This window comes from Ambystoma mexicanum, chromosome 8, assembly GCF_040938575.1.
Source record: "Ambystoma mexicanum isolate Mex_15411 chromosome 8, UKY_AmexF1_1, whole genome shotgun sequence".
In the NCBI taxonomy this organism is placed as follows: Eukaryota; Metazoa; Chordata; class Amphibia; order Caudata; family Ambystomatidae; genus Ambystoma; species Ambystoma mexicanum.
Genome location: NC_090929.1, coordinates 614,539,375 through 614,562,116, shown reverse-complemented (window position 1 = coordinate 614,562,116; position 22,742 = coordinate 614,539,375). Strand labels below are relative to the sequence as shown.

The following is a 22,742-nucleotide window of genomic DNA, read 5'->3' as shown; positions in this document are numbered from 1 at the left end:
GAGAGAAGTGGAAACATGAGACTAAGAATTAATACATACGATAAGAGCACCAACGAAATAAGTGATCATAATCAATCAATTTAATTACTTGATATCCAGAAGACATTTCTACAATCGTTAATGGGGGAAGTGGGGCAACTTTGCTCATTCCAATCCCCCCCGCCTCCCTGTTCCCCAGGGATAGGGGTAGGAGCAGTGGTAAACATTTTCAAAGGGGAGCAATTGTGCATTGGGGGTCCCTTGGTAGCACTGGGATTATGTATCTGATTGGGAGGACTGGGATGGGGGCTTGTTATGGGAGCATTAAGGTGAGGGTCTTAGAGAGGGAGAACGTGGGTGGGGGCGTCTAATGGGGTGCACTGGTGTGGGGGCTTGCTCCTCAAGGTATGGGGTTACTCAGACTGTGGCCATTGGGGTGCAGAGGATCGGATGAGGAGCTCTGAGGTGGGGTCTTAGACAGAATAACTTGTGGGATGGACTTAGACAGAGAAAACTGTTTTTGGGACTCGGACTTAACACACTGGAAAAGAGGGGGCCAGGCTGTGAATGTGGGAGGCTTTAGATAGCTGTTCAGACAGGGAGCACTGGGTCATAGATCGGGTGACTCAGATGAGGGGCCTGCAATTGGAGCACTGGGATGGGTGCTGTGGCTGAGATCCATGGCTGGAGTGCAGTGGGAGAGGGTCCTAGATGTGGGCCAGTGGTACGGGGACTCACGCCTGGACTGGGAGCACTGGCATGGACAACAGGGTAAGACTTGTGTGGGCTGGAGTTGGTCCTCTCACTGGGAACACTGGAATAAGAGCACAGGGCAGACGGGCGTAGACGCGGCACCCTGGGAGGGCTGCTCTGTACTGGGAGCAGAGGGCTGAAGGGGGTAGAATTGGAGTATTGGGATGGGTACTGTGACTAGAAGCACAGGGCTGATGGGCTTAGATGCGACACACTGGGATGGGTGCTCTGTTCTGAAGGCACAGCACTTTGGGCAAAGGCTTGGGTCACCAGGATGGGTGCTCTGTACTGGGAGCATGGGGCTGAGGGGCTTATATCTGGAGAACTGGGGTGGGTTCTGTGACTAGCAGAGGGCTGAGAGGCTTAGACATGGAGCACGGGGTTAGGTGCTATGTATTGGGAGCACAGGGCTGGGGGGCTTAGACTTGGAGCCCTGGGATTGGTGTTCTATACTAGGACCACAGGGCGGAGGGGCCTAGGCTTGGAGTTCTGGGTTAGGTGCTCTGTACTGAGAGCACAGGGCTGGGGGCCCAGCCTGTGAGCATTGGGGTGAGTTCTGTGACTAGGAGCGCAGGACTGAGGTGCTTAGACCCGGACCATTGGGATGGGTTCTGTGACTAGGAGCACATGGCACATGTGCTTGCACTTGGAGTATTGGGATGGGTTCTGTGACTAGGAGCACAGGACGGAGGTGCTTAGACCTGGAATATTGGGATGGGTTCTGTGACTAGGAGCACAGCGCTGAGGTGCTTGCACTTGGAGCATTGGGATGTGTTCTGTGACTAGGAGCACAGGACGGAGGTGCTTAGACCTGGAATATTGGGATGGGTTCTGTGACTAGGAGCACAGGGCTGAGGTGCTTGCACTTGGAGCATTGGGATGGGTTCTGTGACTAGGAGCACAGGACGGAGGTGCTTAGACCTGGAATATTGGGATGGGTTCTGTGACTAGGAGCACAGGGCTGAGGTGCTTGCACTTGGAGCATTGGGATGGGTTCTGTGACTAGGAGCACAGGGCTGAGGTGCTTGCACTTGGAGCATTGGGATGGGTTCTGTGACTAGGAGCACAGGACGAAGGTGCTTAGACCTGGAATATTGGGATGGGTTCTGTGACTAGGAGCACAGGGCTGAGGTGCTTGCACTTGGAGCATTGGGATGGGTTCTGTGACTAGGAGCACAGGACGGAGGTGCTTAGACCTGGAATATTGGGATGGGTTCTGTGACTAGGAGCACAGCGCTGAGGTGCTTGCACTTGGAGCATTGGGATGGGTTCTGTGACTAGGAGCACAGGGCTGAGGTGCTTGCACTTGGAGCATTGGGATGGGTTCTGTGACTAGGAGCACAGGGCTGAGGTGCTTGCACTAGGAGCATTGGGATGGGTTCTGTGACTAGGAGCACAGGGCTGAGGTGCTTGGACTTGGAGCATTGGGATGGGTTCTGTGACTAGGAGCACAGGGCTGAGGTGCTTGGACTTGGGGCATTGGGATGGGTGCTTTGTACTGGAGACCCAGGGCTGAGGAGTGTAGACATGGAACACAGGGTTGACGGGCTTAGATTTGGAGCAATAGGATGGGGGCTATGACGGAGAGCACAACAGGGTTGAGGGGCTTAGACATGTAGCATTGGGATGGATGTTCTTTACTGGGAGCACAGAGCTAATCGGTATGGACGTGGAGTATTGGAATGGGTGCTATGCCTGGGAGCACAGGGCTGCGGTGCTTGCACTTGGAGCATTGGGATGGGTGCTGTGACTGGGAGCACAGGTTTGAGGGGCTTAGACTTGGAGCATTGGGATGGGTGCTGTGAGTAGGAGCACAGGACTGAGGGATTAGACTTGGAGCACTGTGATGGGTACTGTGAGCAGGAGCACGGGACTGAGGGATTAGACGTGGAGCATTGGGATGGGTGCTGTGAGTAGGAGCACGGGACTGAGGGATTAGACTTGGAGCACTGTGATGGGTGCTGTGAGTAGGAGCACGGGACTGAGGAATTAGACGCAGAGCATTGGGACGGGTGCTCTGTATTGGGAGCACATGACTGAGGGGCTTAGCCTTGGAGCACTGGGTTGGGTATTCTGTACAGGAGTGCAGGGCTGTGGGGCTAGGAACTGGAGCATTGGGATGGGGTCTCTGCCAGAATTGAGATGGGGTCGGGGCAATAGAAGGAGGTCACAGAGAATAGCAGCCCAGGGAACTGCGCACCTAAGCCTGAGAGTTTCAGACCAACCACACAGCATCTCTGTCACAGGCACTTTTCTCATGTGCATCAATATTTTCTCACTATACATATGTTATACTTTTGATAGGTGAATTTCTGCATTTCGTTCTTTTTTGCGGCCTTGTGACGCAGGTGGAGGGTAGTTACAGATAGCTATGAGGGCATTTCATACGTGGACACCAATTATGGATGGTCAACTGAGTTGACTGCCCAATATGATTATGAAACAGACACTGTAATATAGGGCATTCGTCCGCAATGGTTGAAACCAACAGAGAAAACATCTTGTGAGACCGACAGTGCACAGCTGTGAGTAGCAATGGAGTAACTTTGAAAATGTTGGAGGGGGCATGACATCAAAGGGAAAGGGACCCCTGCCAAACGAAGGGGGCAAAATGGTGTGCCCCAAACATCCTTGTCCCCTTAAAATGATGCCCATTGTGAGTAGCTGCAAGGGTCCCTGTAATAGTATTTGATGTACCCGGTTCCAGATCCCTTGAGACTCATCTTGCTGGAATGGTTTAAATTTACTTGAGCAAAAATATTTGACCTTTTCCAATTTGACCTATTTGTTTGGTCGTTTCTTTGGTCGAAAATATGGTGGGAGACCCCCGCAACCCTCTCACTTCCCCCTCCACCTTAATCTATTCTCTTACCCCTCCCCATATATTTATTTATTTTAATTTGACCGAAACAATTATCAAAAATATTTGCTTAGATTGAAAAGGTCAAATGTTTTTCGATCAACATACCGCTGGAACACCTGCTAAAATGGCAGCTGCTACGGGAAGCTAACCCCGATGATACACACCACTGTTTTCATTTGTGTGGCTTTCCAGGCCAAATACACATACCTATTCGCACCAAGGAAGTGCGAGTTTGCCTACAGAGTTTGAACAGAGTGACCAGGGCTTTCATGTACCAAGTAATGGGAATTAATTCCAATAGAAGTACCCAGTAACCGAGCCAGTTATTGAAACTTCTCTGGAAATCCACCATAACCCTGGAGCATTGACTTTATCAAAGATGTTTTGGATTGCAGTAGTTATTTATATAGCAGCTTTCCCATTTCTATGGTGTCAACGTGCTTGTGGTGGGAACGCCTTCGGGGACCGTAATCCAGAATATAGGAAATGTTCGAAAAGGCTTAGCGCATGTGTGTGCATTTGGCCAAGATACAAAATTAAGTGGGCTGGCCGGGCTCCAGTAAGCAACCCAAGAGATCAGGCATGTGGCCGGGTGCTGTGGGAGGTCAGGAGATTGTGTGAGTGCAAAGACTGCTTATGTGTCCAGCTGGACCAAATTTTGTCATAGGTCATTGCTGTATTCTGATGGCCGAAGTGTTGAGGCTTAGTCTGGTATAAGGAGGCCAAAGCGTTATGTGCCCAGCTAGACCAAATTTGTCGTGGTGCGTGCGTTTTGGTAGCCATGTCGGCGGCTGATGTCCCCACAAGTGGTGTGTTCCTAAGGGCCTTGTGGCTCGGATAAAGCTTTGTTATTGATGCCACCATTTAATCAGGCTTCCTGTGTGAGAAAGTACTCTAGGTGCACTAGCCGGGTTGCCAGAATAGCTCTTCTAAGCGTCATGTAAGCAATCATAATGCATCTTCTAATCGCGATAGACCAGATGTCCTACTGTCTTCTAGTGGAGATGTCGGGGCTACTCGATTATCTTTTCTTGCAATTCGTTGGCAATCCTCATAAGTATAAGAGCAGTAGATGGGTTAAAAGGAAGGGTCTTCTTGGTGTAGTGACAGAAGGAAGTGCGTAGAACATACTGTTCTAATACTAGGTTCAAGGCAAGGGAAAGATGTCTCATGGCTTAGAATGCGTGCGACCTTGGGCCGAGATAAGCAGTAGGTGGGTTGGATGTGCTGCAATAAGCATCCTAAGAGGTCTGACATTTGGAAGGGTGCTGAGGAGGCTGGGGGAGTGTTTGATAGCAGTCGGTTCATTTATACGTCTATTTTACTCGTGGACATTTCGGTAGGCCATAGACTCTAGATGGTTGATGTTCACTGCGTATTTAGAGGGATGTGGTGTCACCAGCCGGGGCTGCCGTGATTAAGGTCATGCAGTTACCAGAGATCCTGCTGCTATTAGCCAGGACCTGTCATAGTTGACTTGCACTTTCTACCAAACATGTTTGGTGGAGTTGGTCCTTCTCAGGGGACGGACAAAGGTAGCCCCTCATCAGGGAACAAGGCATCAATGACTCCAAGCATCACTGGGTTTTGGGAAGATCCCATGTCTGGCAGTGTCACCCAATCATCCCACCGAACCCAATCAACACTGATGGGTGATACCGTTTTTGACAAGAGAATCCTAGCTGCCCCGAAGCATCTGCCAGTGGGAATCGTGCGCTACCACGCCCTCCTTTTGGTACATCCAATGCCCCATGAGGCTCACAGAACAGAGCACTTCTCACTGTATGGTTCACACCCCTATGATGTTCCCAAATACCCAATAGTGTCCCCCGCTTGAACTTACCTTGAATCAAGTGTACAGGTCCAATGCTTCTGCCTTCCTGTTCCACCTCCAAATCTCCAGTCTACTGTTGCCCCGCCTACACTTCACTGTGAGGGGAGGGACCCTAATGTGGCATACTCGAGTTGGGTACCACCATCCCTCAGGTGCCACATCTGGGTTTTCTGGGTCTGTTACCATAACCACTCATGGCCGCCCTGGGAGTTCACCCACATTGAAGAATGTATCTGATGCTACCTGGTCCCCCCCACATTGTTTGCAGTTAACCGCATCTCTCCAGTCTGAAGATACTGACAAGGGACCACGAAACCCAAAGCCACAAGGTTCCTGCGCACGGAACCAACAGGCAACGCTGAAAAAGACAACTCTGAAGACACCAACACTCCTAGAGGCATGATCAGCCAACACTTCCAGCCTAGGAGGCTCGACTGTAAAGATTCCAAATGACCTTATCCAAACTCAGCTGATTTTACAGCTGTGAGGGCAGAGACAGGTGACAAAGATCAACACATTGGATCCCAAAATGCATGGCCAGACGAAAGCCTGGACTGGCCAAGTAGTGCAGTCGCTCCATAGGCCCCCAAGATCTCAGGAGGGCCACTGGAATGCCTTACCAAATATATTTTAATACGACCCTAAATATTCTCCTCCTTTGTAACAAATCCTATTTGGGGGCAGAACTTTCAAATCATTATGGCAGAGACTTTTATGCTGGCCTCCCTATGTACAGGCTTTCAGTGAGCAATATTTTCATTTTTAGACTTAAAGGGTATCCAGGCATTGCTTCGAAAACATAGTTTCAAATGGTAACGTTTCGAAAAAAAATGCATCGAAAAAAAGAATTTCTTTTGTAGGTACCGTTTTGTTTTTTTTTTTTTTTTTTTTACTTTAATGGGGCTTAAGCGGTAACAAACGGGGCTTGGGGGGACCCCCATTCATTTTTCGTTTAAATACATTTTTCGATGCATTTTTTTTCGAAACTTTGCCATTTGAAACTTTTGCATTCAGTAGGGGAACAGCTCATATTTGGTAGGTTTTCTGTACTCGTTTTGGCATGAAAGATAGGTAATGGGGTGTCTGGGAGAGAAAGCAAACTAACGCCTGGGTCAGTCTACACAATGTAATCTAAATAGGGACCACTACTACCAGAAACAAGTGCCTCGGAGCCCTATTTGTACATGCTGCAGACACCCCTCTAGTCATCGTCAACATCATTTCCATCTCCAGCATCATCATCACCACCATCACCATCATCACCACCTACACCACCATCATCACCACCACCAGCACCATCATCACCACCACCACCACCATCATCATCACCACCATCACCATCATCACCACCTACCCCACCATCATCACCACCACCAGCACCATCATCACCACCACCATCATCACCACCACCATCATCAACACCTACACCACCATCATCATCACCACCACCACCATCATCACCACCTACACCACCATCATCACCACCACCACCAGCACCATCATCACCACCACCACCACCATCATCATCACCACCATCACCATCATCACCACCTACACCACCATCATCACCACCACCAGCACCATCATCACCACCACCACAATCATCACCACCACCACCACCATCATCACCACCACCACCACCATCATCACCACCACCACCATCATCACCACCACCACCACCACCATCTTCACCACCACCACCACCATCATCACCACCTACACCACCATCATCACCACCACCAGTACCATCACCACCACCACCACCATCATCACCACCTACACCACCATCATCACCACCATCATCACCACCACCACCATCATCACCACCACCACCACCACCACCTTCACCACCACCACCACCATCATCATCACCACCTACACCACCATCATCACCACCACCAGCACCATCATCACCACCACCACCACCATCATCATCACCACCATCACCATCATCAACACCTACACCACCATCATCACCACCACCAGCACCATCATCACCACCACCACCACCATCATCACCACCACCACCACCACCATCACCATCATCACCACCTACACCACCATCATAACCACCACCAGCACCATCATCACCACCACCACTATCATCACCACCACCATCATCACCACCACCGCCACCATCATCATCACCACCATCACCATCATCACTACCTACACCACCATCATCACCACCACCAGCACCATCAGCACCACCGCCACCACCACCATCATCACCACCACCACCACCACCATCATCACTTACTACCCCAACCCACTTTTAGCATAAACTGTTGTGTCTTGGATTATACCCAAGCACAAAGCATTCACCTTGATGCTACCGGTAGGAGGTTCAGAGCACCAGTACTCCCGCCAATGGACCAGATATCTGGAAATCCCCTGTGGCATTGCCTTGCCCTAAGTCAATACTAACTACCAAGCAACCTTCCATCCTCCCAACCTAAGCAACGCCACATGACCATAACGCTGAAACACTCACTACCTTTGTGACAAATCAACTTCTGGGACACCAGTGGTTCAGGGATGAATGTAGGTTTCTAAACCATCAATCAGCCCCACACTTCTAGTACACCAGAAGAGATTGTTACAGATTGTATCCACAAGTCAATTATAAATTCCAATTTTAGTAACGTGGACGGAACGACAGGCTTATCTCTGCAATGTCATGGATCGTTGGGTAGTTGCAACACAGCGAATATACAATTATTACCCAATGATAAAAGGGACTGTCCTAGCAAGGTTGTATACAAATATCTTATTTATTATTATTACAACAGACAGTTATAGCAAATAGAAAAATACAACCCACCCTGTAAAGGAACACAGAGGACAGACATTTTCACGAAGGAAAGGGATGTACTCTATATACTGACAGGAGAGTAGTTGGTAAAGCAATCCGTTTTAGCTGTTCAAGGTTACTTTGTTTCAGCACCAAGGGAGCAAGGGGGCGTAAATGTCACTAGGAGCCTTCGGAGAAGGACCAGGGGGACAGAACCACAATGTATCTTGTACTTGAGATGATCTTGATGCTCGGAAGCATTGAGTCGGTTCCTGGATGCTTGGCAGCTCCTGCCACAAAGGTCAAGATGGGAGACAGCTGCGGGTATCAGGCGGCAGGCAATTCGGCAAGTGAGGCTGGAGGGACGGCTGCAGGCTGGTCTACACGGTGGATCATAGTCAAAAATCCCTTACCGCCCGCCTCGTAATGAGGCCCAAGGTCTCTTTACTCAGCCTAAACATTCAGCCAACGGACAGTCTAAACATTAACTATGGTGCAAGCTTCAGGACAGCTCGGTTACAAGCGGGAAACACAGTCCTCCATTTTAGAATACAGAGTTACATTTGAACACAAATCAAAATGGCAGATGATCCCAAAATGGCGACGAAATCGATCTAAAATCGGAACATTTGAAACGCGGTTTTCTTCGCAGAACAACTGGGCTTAGGCCATTATATACAAGAAAGGAGGCACAATATGATTTTCCATTTAACAGGCAGAAAGGCACCCACGAGCACAGCATGTCGGATGCACCGACACCGTTGTAAACTGTGCCGGTGCATTCAACCTCCCCATTCCCATTCAGCCCTATGGGGCCGAATGGGAATGGAGAGCATCTTTTTTCCAGTGCCCACAAATGGGCAATTACCGGGTCCAGCAGGGCCGTAATGACCCAGTAATGGTCCATTTGCGGGCGCCAGAAAGAAAATGACACCGGCGGCAGCTGTGCCTGTATTACAGGCTACCGCCGATGTCATAATGAGGCCCAGTGTCTCTCTGCTGGTTTGCGGATCTGGAACGCTGGTCAAGGTGTCTCTGGTGGCTTTAGTGACTACGGCGTGACAACAGTCAGTGGTGCAGCCGGTTGCAGCTTGAGGGGCTTGAATGCCTCGATAATTTCCTTAAAAGATGGATGCTGGTTGATGCTTGTTGTGGCACTCCTTCTAGCTTCTTGGCAGGGCTTGTGTCATCATTTACGTCGGACAGACTAAAGCTGAGGGTAGTGTTTGAGGGCAGCAACCTTGTCCTTTGTTCAGAGATGCTCTGGCACTTCCCACCTAGGAAGCTTGTTGGCAGAACCTAGCAGGGCACGCTATGTGCTGGATGCGTACCAGTTCTGGAGTTGTTGCACGGGTCCTCTAAGTTCTGTATTTTCCTCTGTTCCCAGGAGATGTTTAGGAGAGGGAAATCCTATTGGAAATCACGGCCCTCCTTCATTGGCAAAAGTTGTAAGGCACACTGTACCTTCAGCCAGTGTCCAAATTAGTCCTTCTTCTTACTCCTTTCGAAGTCTTCAGACGATCTGCCAAAAGAGGGGCTCAACCCTCTTTTAAAGCCAAATGGGCCCCAGTGATTGGTGCAGGCTACGCCTACCTTAATGAAGCAATCCTGGTTCCCCACCAACAAACTTCTGTTATGTGTGAGGTTATAACCAGAGTGCTTTGCAACAGGAAAGGTAAGGGGTGACTACATGTACTACTAAGTCCCATCCATCTCCCTATCTGTTGTGGATCAACGTGTCTCTCAGGTTAATTGAGCTCATTTGGCTTCTGATCAAAGCACAGGTCTCCCTTGAAGTTTTTGGTGAAAACAGACTTTCAGTCTCCATCAAGTCACATACATCTTCCCTGCAAAGGGGGTCTCCTTGCAGGGGTTGCCTACAGTTAACAGTTGCCCCCTACATGACATTAACTACCCTTAATACAGAGTGTGGGAACTAGCTCCAAGCTGGCACATTGCATATCAAAAAGTTGTTGGGGTTTCCTGCCCTTGGTAGTTCTGCGGCCAAGACTCTTCGCAGGCCTGCTTCAATTAACTCTCATCAGTATGCACTGCTATCACACATAACTACAATGGGCAGGGTGGATCCATAGAGCCTTACATGTTTAATTAGGCTGGCCTGGCAGGAGGAAGGTATTGCCTTCCCCCTTCCTGAGATACGTTCTTGTACTCCTAGGTGTCACATTCCAGCTAAATGTGACAGAGAGGATTGCGCCTGTAGGCTGTGTCCCCTCAGAATACACTTGACTATGTGTTTGTTGTGTGGGGAGCATAGGAAAATGCCTGCAGATTAACCCCACACATTTTCCGAGGATGATCTCCTATCATTCCATTTCTTACAAAATTTCTAAAAAGCCCAGGTGAGCGCACACTCCCTCTGCGGATGGTCGAATTCCTCACAACCTAACAGCACAACCATTACCTCAAAACGCAAACCCACTTGAGTTCATGCATGTTGGAACATCTCCCAAACACACGTGAGCCCAAAGACACATACCTAAAACACTTTCACAGCACAAAAATGCTGCAACACTCCATGCAAGACACTCTTAACATTACCTCAATACAGATCACCTGCATGAATCACCCTGATTAGGTCACCCCGCAAACTCACACCTGTTACCAAAGACAGACCATCTCTCACCGAACAGCTCACCTAAAACTTAGAAGTGTACTGGGACTGAACCTGGTTCCTTCCAATCTGCACACAGCAACATCTACCTTGCATGGCTCACAGCACTCTTCCTAATTTCCTGCCCCAACCCAACACATTCTCCTGCAGAACCCAACGAGCTAGAAGGCCATAGAAATGTGAAACATAACAGAACATAACATAACAAGTTCCCTTGCCCACTGCATGGCAGGCTGGTTAAACGGGTGTAGCACCTCGTGAGTGCAGGGAATAGAGAAAAGACAGGCGCAGGGATGGCTACACCATGATTGCAGGAATTCTGAGTGCTTTTCTGTTCTACTCTTCTTTCTAGTGGCACAGAGGCGTGTGGTCCAAAATAGGCCTTTTTTATTTTTTTATTATTTATCTTACTCCAATAGGTCACTCTCAAAGTCCACTCTCCTTTGCACTGCCTTCATGCAATCTCAGCCTGGACAAGCAATGCAAAACCGGGCTCATAGATATGTAAATAAAGTTTTAAAAAACGCCTGTGGCCTGTGACTTTAAAAGAAGAAACTGCACGTTTATTTGTGGGCTTAGAGACAATGGGCCTCATTCCGAGTTTGAAGGTAGCCATGGTGCTATTAGCACCATGGCTGCCTCCAAACCCGGGTCCGGTCTGGCTGAATGGGGATTTATCGGGTCATTCCGACCTTGGAGAACCCGGTAAATCCCCCTTCAGTAAACCATTCCCCAATCCCATTTGAGCCCCCATAGGGCTCAATGGGAATGGGGAAGGCACTAAATACAGGCCCGCAAAGAGCGGGACCATAATTAGCACCCTGGTCCCTAAGCGGGACCCGCAAAGGACATGTGGTCAGACTACACGTCCTTTGCGTGTCCCGCTAAGGGACCTCGGAATAGGGCGGTAAGCATTTACCGGCACCGGCATCCTTACCGGTGCCGGTAAACCCTTACCGCCCAACTCGGAATGAGGCCCAATGCCTGGTTCCCCTGTAGAGATTGCATTACTACACAGTCCTGCCTGCAAGTACTGCTACTGAACTTCCATTTAAAAAATGGCATTCTTGACCTATGAGTAAGTCTGAGATATACACTGGCAATAATATATCCGAGGTTCAAAAATGCTCTAATTTGCATGGTAAGACAGCGCAGCAGGTTCAGCACTCGCTGCCGAGATTTGCGTGTGATAAACAGACCGTAGGTTTGAATTCGGGAAAGGCCAACTCAGCCTTTCATTCTTCCAGGCTTTCAGTCCTGATTTCACTTGGATAGTAATAATTGTATACAGAAAGGTTATTTGTAGAGCCCTTAGGTGAAGCTCTGTATAAATAACACATTATTAGTAAACGATTATGGGTAGATTAACAGTTCATAATGGCCACCAGGTTTAGATGCATACAATAAGGTTGTATGATCGTGATAATTTCTATCAGCCAATGGACCCTTATAAAAGTACACAGAGTGGGCCATTTTGTCTCTCAAAAGGCCAGGCTGGGAGAACAAAATGGCACATTTAAATAGCAAACCTATCATGCTTTTGACATACCGGCAAACACGGCTTGGGAAATGCCTCAATCCGAGTAGGGCGGTAAGGGTTAACGGTCACCGGTAACGAGACCGGTGCCGTTAAACCCTTACCGCCCTACTACGAGTTCCCTTTGCGGGTCCTCCCTTAACGCCTGCTTTTTGCAGGCGGTAAGGACGGGACCCGCAAAGAGACTTTAGTGCTAATAACGGTACCGTTATTAGCGCCTTCCCCATTCCCATTGAGCCCTAAGGGTGCTCAAATGGGAATGGGGAAGGGCGCTGGTGAATGGGTGTTAGGCGGAAACCTGTGCAGTTCCCTCTGGGACCACTGCAAAAGATTTAGGACCACAGGTGTTTGGCAGTAAACCCACTTGGTAGCAGTCTGTACCTCACAGATTCACTTGGTAGCTGTGGCTGAGCAGTCAGACTTCTCACAAGAAGAGTTAAGCAGTATGTGGAGTATACAATATAGGGCAATTCTTCACAGTAAGACAAGCAAACACGCAACGAGACTCAGTGTAAAGATATTAAGGTATGTATTTATAACGGCACATCTATGGAAAACACTATGGCACTATCACGGCAAACACTTCAATTACAATTACTCTACGAAGAAGAAACGATCAATCCTCCTAACAATATTTCGACAAGTCTAGGTTCTACCAGCATCACTTATTTGCAGACAGAGGTGTATGCCTCAACCTAGATGGCACTCTAATATCAGTTAGGACGGGAGAGAAAAATAAGCAGGTTACGAAATCAACACAGTTCAATACTTCACGGGAAAAATGCAAGGCAAGAAGGCAAGAACCACAATAGATCATAAAGTTCAGAGGCCAGGCCCACTCGGAGAGAGGCAAGGTGGTATGTCCCAAAAAGTCTCTTAGTGGAAATGCGTTCGAGTCTTTGTAGCAAATTGTTATCGGCAGATTGAACCAGTTCAGAACAACACGCTAGAGAAAGCTTGGAGGCGACCCAACGGAAAGGCGAGGATTAAGACACCTCACTCGAACCTCTCGAAAGGGAAGCCAGGCGGACATGGTACCTTGTTTGTGGAGAGACAGCTCCGGCGGCGGCAGTTGTTCCTGGTGGTGGATACACGTCGGGTCTTTGCCAAGAGTAGAGATGATCTCGTCGTCGAAGAAAAGTGCCCACAAATGGGCAATTACCGGTGCACCACCAGGGAAGAGACCAGGCACCACCTTTTGGTCGCGGTACAGGGGTAGTGGCTATCCGGTTGCCGGGGTGCTCTGCACAGGCAATTCGACCATTGCGTCCTGAGGCGAAGAAAAAGAAAAGGGGACTGGTTGTTCCCACCAGTCAGGGGAAGAGACTCTCCGGCAGGGAGATCTCCTCTGTCGTCGGGAAGTGGTGAGTCGGTTCCGCAGGGCTCCACCGGAGGTGTCGTCGTGCAGGTCGGCTCAGCGTTACCCTCGTCGGATTCTTAGGTCCTGTGGTGACTTCTGAAGATCCAGTCCCAAAAGCCCTGCTTTTATGCAGAAAACCCCCATTCATTCAGCCTAGCTGTCAATCAACACTCGCTAAGTGGTGAGCGGGGAGGCTCACCACTTGGGCCAATCACTCCAGAGTGCGACCGGAGTTGGCAAGGCAACTCGGTCCAGGGTGCCTAAAACCCCTCCCACACCCCTGTGGTAATCCAGACAGAATGGCACTGGTACAGAGGCCCGCGAAAAGTGGAACAAAGGGCTCAACCTTTGGTTTAGGAGTCACAGAGAAGAACACAGACGCCATTTTAAACACCGAGTTCTGGCAGAAAATACCATCCGATAAACTTATTTAAGATAAGTAGACCGGTGGTACGTTAGAGATTAACGAGAAAAAGTATCAATCTCCAACAATGGGACGAATCCCATAGGGTTATGTTCGGGGTCGAACATAACAAGTAGTTTCCACTGCCACCAGCCAAAACTCGACGAGGGGGGACGGGACAGTGCCCCCTCGAGTAACAGGCCCAGGAGTAATCGAATTACCCCTACTAGTATGTCCACAATAAGATGGTTTGTACTAGCTCTGTTAGTAAATTTAGGTCTAGTAAAGCCAATGGTGACTTTACATGCCCGGGGAGACAGTAGTCAGTCCCCAGGTATGGAGTCTATGGTGGAGGTCCGCTAGGATGCCCCAGTGTTACGGCATGTAGGGTGCGGTGTAACACACATAGAAAAACATATGAGACCCTATGGAATAAAAGACCCCATAGCCCATAGAACACATTGACATTCAAAGGAATTACACACATTCATGTCCAAGAGTGGGAGGAAAAGAGTCTCACTCTTGGCAGGATGGAAAAAAACAAACTCCAGAAATCCAGCAAAGCTGCTGGGGGACTCACTAGGTTAGGAAATTCAGCCTAAACAGAGAATTCTCCCTAACACTCGCCCCCCCCCAGACTAAGGGACAGGAGGATTTAATCCACTCCTGGATGAATCTCATACCTCTAGTCGATGACATACATCCTAGAGAGACCATCAGCATTTTGGTGGTGACATCCTGACCTGTGCACAATGGTGAAATCAAACACTTGCAGGCAGATGGACCATCTCAATAGTTTTGGGTTTTCCCCTTTCATTTGCATTAACCATCTCAAGGGTTGGTGGTCAGTCTGAATGACAAAAGTAGAACCATACAAGTACGGCCTAAACTTCTTCAGAGCCCACACGATAGCAAAGCACTCTCTTTCGATTGTTGCCCACCTTGTTTCAGGATCCTTCAGCTTGCGGCTGATGAAGCAAACGGGGTGCTCCCTACCTTTCCCATCCAGTTGACTGAGTACGGCACCTATTCCTACATTTGAAGCATCTGTCTGCACAATGAAGTGTTGGCGGTATTCAGGAGCTCTGAGTACTGGGGCTTGGCAAAGAGCCGTTTTCAGGTTTTCAAAAGCCTGATTGCACTCCTCGTTCCATTTAACCTTTTTAGGAAATTTGGGCGAGGAGATGACATTCAGTGGAGAAGCTATGGTCCCATAGTTCTCTATGACATGCCTGTAGTACCCAGTGAGGCCTAGGAAGGTTCTCACTTGGGTTTGAGTAGTAGGTGTTGTCCAATTTTGCACAGCTTCAATCTTACTGAGCAAAGGCCTTATTTCTCCACCTCCTACCTCATGTCCAAGATAGACTACCTTACTCTGTCCAATTTGGCATTTACTCGCCTTTATGGTCAGATTGGCTTGTCCAAGAGCCTGCAAAACATCTCTTAGGTGGGTTACATGTTCTTCCCAGGAATTGCTGAACACTGCGATGTAATCCAAGTATGCCATGCAGAAGTCCTCCATCCCATTCAGAACCTGGTTTACCATCCGTTGAAACGTAGCAGGTGCATTCTTCAATCCGAAAGGCAGTACCTTAAACTGGTATAAGCCAACGGGGGTAGAAAATGCAGTTTTCTCCTTGGCATGGTCTGTCAGGGTTATTTGCCAATAGCCTGACGTCAAGTCAAATGTGCTGAGGAACTTGGCTGCGCCAAGTTTATCCACCAACTCATCTGTTCTTGGCAAAGGGTGGGCATCAGTCTTGGTGACTGCATTAAGAGCTCTATAATCCATGCAGAATCTAAGCTCTTTAGATCCGGCCTTTGGTACTAACACAACTGGGCTAGACCATGGACTAGTAGAGGGCTCTATTACCCCGAGATCAAGCATCTTGCTGACCTCACCTTTGATGTGGGTTCGTACGTTTTCTGACATTCTGTATCCTCTGCTTTTGACTGGCAGACAGTCACCAGTGAGTATGTCATGCTGGCCCCAAGGGGTCAAGCCTGGTGAAAGCGAGAACAGGGAGGTAAACTGATTCAACATGGATTTGCACTCTTCTTGTTGCTCAGGTGTCAGATTGGAGGAGAGATTTACTCCTTCAATTTGTTCGTCTAAAGGTAAGCCTCTGAGGAGATCCGGAAGAGCTTCACTCTCTTCTTCTTCCTCGGATGATGCTAGAAGCAATGCTCCTACATCAGGTCGTGAGACATACGCTTTGAGGCGGTTGGTGTGGAAGACGGTCGGAGCCTCCTTGGGATTGCCCAAGTCCACCAGATAGTTAACCTCTCCGAGTTTACCCACAACTCTGAAGGGTCCCATCCACTTATCTTGCAAGGCCCTCTGCCTTGCTGGGATCATAACAAGAACGAGCTGGTCTTGAGCGAACTCAACCATGTTAGCCTTTTGATCGTGCCAGTGCTTGACCAATGCTTGTCCAGCTTTCAAGTTATCGCTTGCTTCCGTCATCATGTGCGACATTCTCCTCTGGAGACCTATCACGTAGTCAGTCACTCTGACTGGCTTGGGGGAAGGAGCACTCTCCAACCCCTCCTTAATCAGGGCCAATGGACCTCTGACGGGATGGCCATAGAGTAGTTCGAAGGGAGAGTAACCTACTTCCTCCTGAGGGACTTCTCTATAAGCAAAGAGAAGGCATGGCAGTAGAAGGTCCCACTTACGCTTAAGGGGTTCTTCTAAAGCACCTATTATGCTCTACATGGTTCGGTTGAACCGTTCTACCAACCCATTGGTTTGGGGGTGGTAAGCTGTTGAGAACTTGTAAGTAACTCCACAGGTTTTCCACATGGCTTTCATGTAGTGGGACATAAAGTTTGACCCCCTGTCAGAGATTACTTCCTTAGGAAACCCGACCCTAGTAAAAATACCAAGGAGGGCCTTAGCCACAGCCGGAGCTGTAACAGTCCTCATAGGAATTGCCTCAGGATACCTAGTAGCATGGTCTACTACAACAAGTATAAACCTGTTGCCTGAGGAGGTTGGAGGATCAAGGGGACCAACAATGTCAATCCCTACTCTCTCAAATGGGACTCCCACAACTGGGAGAGGCACTAAAGGTGCCACATTCTTGGAGCCAACCTTACCAGAGGTCTGGCAGGTGTGGCAGCTCCTGCAGTGTTTTTCTACTTCGGCCCCCATCTTTGGCCAATAGAAGTAGAGAGAGAGCCTTTCCTTAGTCTTCTTGAAACTCAAGTGACCAGCCAAAGGAATCTCGTGGGCTAACTTCAAGAACTGTGGTCTGTTCTCTTGGGGTACTACAAGTCGTTTGTAGTCTCCAGGTGCAGACTCGGTCAGTTCACTGTAGAAGAGGCCATCTTCCCAGTGCAACCTGTATTTCCCAGGCTCTTACCCTTCAGCCTGAGCTTCTGTCTGGTGGCGAAGACCTTCCAGAGTTGGACATTCTCTCTGTCTCTTACTGAAGTCTGCCCTGCTGGGTCCACCTTCTGCCAGTAAAGACTGCAGCTCAGGATGGTCAACAGGATCCAGATCTCCAATGAGTTCCTGGCCTTCCATTAGCTCTTCCTCAGAGTCTAATTCCACCACACAGGGTTGTACCTCCCTCTCAGCCCCAGCTGGAGGTGGAGTTACGGGTGTAACTTTGGACAAACGCGGGGAAGTCCGTGTTGGCTGCACTGAAATTCTGGCTGCTGGTTTCAGGATAGAAGTCTTAGGTTTCCCTTTCGCTACTGATTTCTTGGAGACAGCTGCCGACAATTCTAGTGGAGCAGGAGTGATTTCTGTCTTCATCATCTCCTGGAGAGTACCGTGCATGGTCCTCTCTCTTGCGGGTCTGGTTAGTTCCTGTAACCGTTTACTAGGAGGTCTGGGAGTATGCGATACAACTCCGAGAGTTTTCAAATCGTTACCCAACAGTACACGTCCTGGTACCTCACTCTGTATGCTGACAGGTATCTTTACAGTCATGTCGTTACACTGGATGAGAACTGGTAATTGGGGAAGCATCTGCAAAGGCCCTCCAGCTAACTTGGTGAGGCGTTTGGGTGCCTTAGCAACATCCTCAGCCTGAAAAAACGATTTATCCACCACAGTTATGCTGGCCCCAGTGTCCCTAATGGCAGGAGTCTCCTGACCATTCACCTGGACACTGTCCTTATAATACTCTTTAGTATTATCGGGGATCGAATTATAGACATCTAAATTCTGTTGTTCCCACAACCCCAGAGATACTAAAGAAACGCTGGCTGAGTCTCCAATGGGTTCGTCAGCTAGCAGTAGAAAGTTTCCACTTGCCATTTGGACTTCCTCCTCTGGAGCGAAGGCTAAGGAGACAAGCTGGACCCCTGAAGGTTTACCCTTACATCTGGGATCTCCTTTCATGTGGTCAGTCGAGCCACAAACAAAGCATTTACCGAATGCTTTTTGGAATGGTGGCTTGTTCTGACCTCCTTCCGGTTTGGCACCAGAAGTCACATTATGCTGCTGTGGTTTTCCCGGTGGCTTACCCTTCTGGTTTTGTTTGGGGCCCTCTTTGGAATTTGAGTTATTCAAATTCTCTTTTGTGTCTTTTTTAGGCTGTTTTCCCTCATCCTTTTTCTGAGTTGCCCCAGAATCCTTATGAGTAGCCCTGTTGGCAACCCACAAGTCAGCAGCCTTAGCTAGCGTCCGGGAATCCAAATCCTTCGAATCAGCCAAGTGCTGTCTGAGCTCAGGAGAACAGGCATCATAAATCGACTCCAACATAAAAAGATTCTTCATACCCTCATAAGTGTTCACTTTGTAACCCTTAATCCATCCCTCTAAGTTTTTCAACCCTTCACTCACCCAGGTAGCCCAAGGGGTAACATCATGCTTTTTGAGGGTTCTAAACCTCTTAGATACTGGGAAGGGGTCTTCCCGAATCTAGCTATCAAAGCTAGTTTCACACTTTCGTAATCCGTCTTATCCGCCTCCCCCAACTCCATTACCACATCAGTCGCAACAGGAGGGAGCCTAGAGAACAACCAGGGAAGTAAATCATTCCCGGTGATGTCCTGGAGCCCATGATTGTACTCAAACAGTTTTAACCAATCCAACACATCCAATCTCGGTTCATACATACCCACTAATTCCTTCTGCATCTGGGGTCTTTTGGGACTGGAGCTCCTAGAGGAACCAGAGGAGAGAGAAGCATTTTCCATAGACAGCTTTTTCATTTCTAACTCGTGATTAAGTTCTATTTCTGAGTCTTAACTCAGTTTGCTTCTGCTCAGCCTGGGCATTCATCCGTCTGAACTCGAGCTCTTGGTTTCGTTCAGATTGAGCCAAGAACCGTTTGTATTCTAATTCGAGCTTCATTTTTTCAAGTTCAAAATAAGCAGGGTTACTTGTGGGACCTGGTATGGGCCCCGTAGATACAGCTGGTAAGGCAGGTAGAGGAGCAGGGGAGACAGTTTCGTTAGCCTCTCCGTCCTCGTCAGCCTCTTCATCGCTATTATCAGAATTACGATTTAGGTCAACACCATCACTGTTATCTACATTTGCTGGAGAGATTGGTTCCTCTGAACCAGTACCCAGACTTTGGTTCGCCAGCAATCTCTCTATTAGTTCTAACTTCTTGCCTCTTACAGAAAGATTCTCTTGCCTACAGAGAGCTCGCAAACTCTCAGTATTTTCACCTGACAAGGATTCTTGACTGTAAGTTTCCATCGTAGACATGTTTGTGAAAGTTGCTTTTTAGTGCTAAGCTTTGTGGTTAGTTATCCTAAAGTGTTGGAAAGCACTCTAAACTGTATACTCGATACAAATCCCACCGCTGTACACCAGTGTTAGGCGGAAACCTGTGCAGTTCCCTCTGGGACCACTGCAAAAGATTTAGGACTACAGGTGTTTGGCAGTAAACCCACTTGGTAGCAGTCTGTACCACACAGATTCACTTGGTAGCTGTGGCTGAGCAGTCAGACTTCTCTCAAGAAGAGTTAAGCAGTATGTGGAGTATACAATATAGGGCAATTCTTCACAATAAGACAAGCAAACACGCAATGAGACTCAGTGTAAAGATATTAAGGTATTTATTTATAACGGCACATCTATGGAAGATACTATGGCACTATCACGGCAAACACTTCAATTACAATTACTCTACGAAGAAGAAACGATCAATCCTCCTAACAATATTTCGACAAGTCTAGGTTCTACCAGCATCACTTAATTGCAGACAGAGGTGTATGCCTCAACCTAGATGGCACTCTAATATCAGTTAGGACGGGAGAGAAAAATAAGCAGGTTACAAAATCAACACAGTTCAATACTTCACGGGAAAAATGCAAGGCAAGAAGGCAAGAACCACAATAGATCATAAAGTTCAGAGGCCAGGCCCACTCGGAGAGAGGCAAGGCGGTATGTCCCAAAAAGTCTCTTAGTGGAAATGTGTTCGAGTCTCTGTAGCAAATTGTTATCGGCAGATTGAACCAGTTCAGAACAACACGCTAGAGAAAGCTTGGAGTCGACCCAACGGAAAGGCGAGGATTAAGACACCTCACTCGAACCGATCGAAAGGGAAGCCAGGCGGACACGGTACCTTGTTTGTGGAGAGACAGCTCCGGCGGGGGCAGTTGTTCCTGGTGGTGGATGCACGTCGGGTATTTGCCAAGAGTAGAGATGATCTCGTCGTCGAAGAAAAGTGAAGTCCGGTGCACCACCAGGGAAGAGACCAACCGCAGAGTGCTCCGTCACAAGGCACCACCTTTTGGTCGTGGTACAGGGGTAGTGGCTATCCGGTTGCCGGGGTGCTCTGCACGGGCAATTCGACCACTGCGTCCTGAGGCGAAGAAAAAGAAAAGGGGACTAGTTGTTCCCACCAGTCAGGGGAAGAGACTCTCCGGCAGGGAGATCTCCTCTGTCGTCGGGAAGTGGTGAGTCGGTTCCGCAGGGCTCCACCGGAGGTGTCGTCGTGCAGGTCGGCTCAGCGGTACCCTCGTCGGATTCTTAGGTCCTGTGGCGACTTCTGAAGATCCAGTCCCAAAAGCCCTGCTTTTATGCAGAAAACCCCCATTCATTCAGCCTAGCTGTCAATCAACACTCGCTAAGTGGTGAGCGGGGAGGCTCACCACTTGGGCCAATCACTCCAGAGTGTGACCGGAGTTGGCAAGGCAACTTGGTCCAGGGTGCCTAAACCCCCTCCCACACCCCTGTGGTAACCCAGACAGAATGGCACCACTTTGGAGGGTCTCTGTACAGAGGCCCGCCAAAAGTGGAACAAAGGGCTCAACCTTTGGTTTAGGAGTCACAGAGACGAACACAGACGTGATTTTAAACACCGAGTTCTGGCAGAAAATACCATCCGATAAACTTATTTAAGATAAGTAGACCGGTGGTACGTTAGAGATTAACGAGAAAAAGTATCAATCTCCAACAATGGGACGAATCCCATAGGGTTATGTTCGGGGTCGAACATAACAAGTAGTTTCCACTGCCACCAGCCAAAACTCGACGAGGGGGGACGGGACAGTGCCCCCTCGAGTAACAGACCCAGGAGTAATCGAATTACCCCTACTAGCACGTCCACAATAAGATGGTTTGTACTAGTTCTGTTAGTAAATTTAGGTATAGTAAAGCCAATGGTGACTTTACATGCCCGGGGAGACAGTAGTCAGTCCCCGGGTATGGAGTCTATGGTGGAGGTCCGCTAGGACACCCCAGTGTTACGGCATGTAGAGTGCGGTGTAACACACATAGAAAAACATATGAGACCCTATGGAGTAAAAGACCCCATAGCCCATAGAACACATTGACATTCAAAGGAATTACACACATTCATGTCCAAGAGTGGGAGGAAAAGAGTCTCACTCTTGGCAGGATGGAAAAAAACAAACTCCAAAAATCCAGCAAAGCTGCTGGGGGACTCACTAGGTTAGGAAATTCAGCCTAAACAGAGAATTCCCCCTAACAATGGGGAATTACCAGTCCCTCCAACCTTGGAATGGACCGGTAATTACTCCATTCACCAGGGCGGAGTCGGATAGATTTTGGAGGCAGCCATGCCGCAAATAGCGGCGTGGTTACCTCCAAAGTCGGAATGAGGCCCCTGTTGTTGACTAATAAGCCACTGAAATCCCTCCGCCGCTCTCCGCTCGGCACAGCGTGTACTGTTGATGCCTTGCCATGAACCCTGGAGCACCTTCTGCTTTGACTTAGCACTTGCTATCCGATCCAGCGCCACAATGTGGGCTGTATTCCAAAGCTGTGATGTGCCTCGTGCAGGTGGCATTTTTTGGCAGTGCAGTTTTTTTCCCTCTTAGCATCCACAGAGTCAGCACCACACGCAGGTTGGCCTCTCCCCTGCCCAGCTGAGGTGCCCACGTACCCTGGTGGGATCCCGGGCACTGCCTGGAGGGAAAAGCTCTATTGTGTCCCAGCCTGTGCTCCAGGACTGCCGGGGGCTTGTTCCCCCACTCTTGGGAGCTTGCCTCATACATGGGCCAGCCACCACCACCCCTATCTGTCGAGCGGAGATGCCCACTCGGCCCAGCAGGGTTCCCCTGCCTCCCCAGATGGAAAAGGGCTAACGTGCCCCTGGACACAACTCCAGGACAGCCGGTGGGTGCTGCCCCCGAACTTAAGGGCCATCAG

General features: G+C 49.0%; 1 protein-coding gene across 1 annotated transcript in view; it reads right to left on the bottom strand.

The window, feature by feature from the left end:
* IGSF21 (immunoglobin superfamily member 21) overlaps positions 1-22,742 on the bottom strand; it is a 2,012,705-nt gene that overhangs the window by 288,908 nt on the left and 1,701,055 nt on the right. The gene's annotated exons all lie outside the window — the stretch shown is intronic.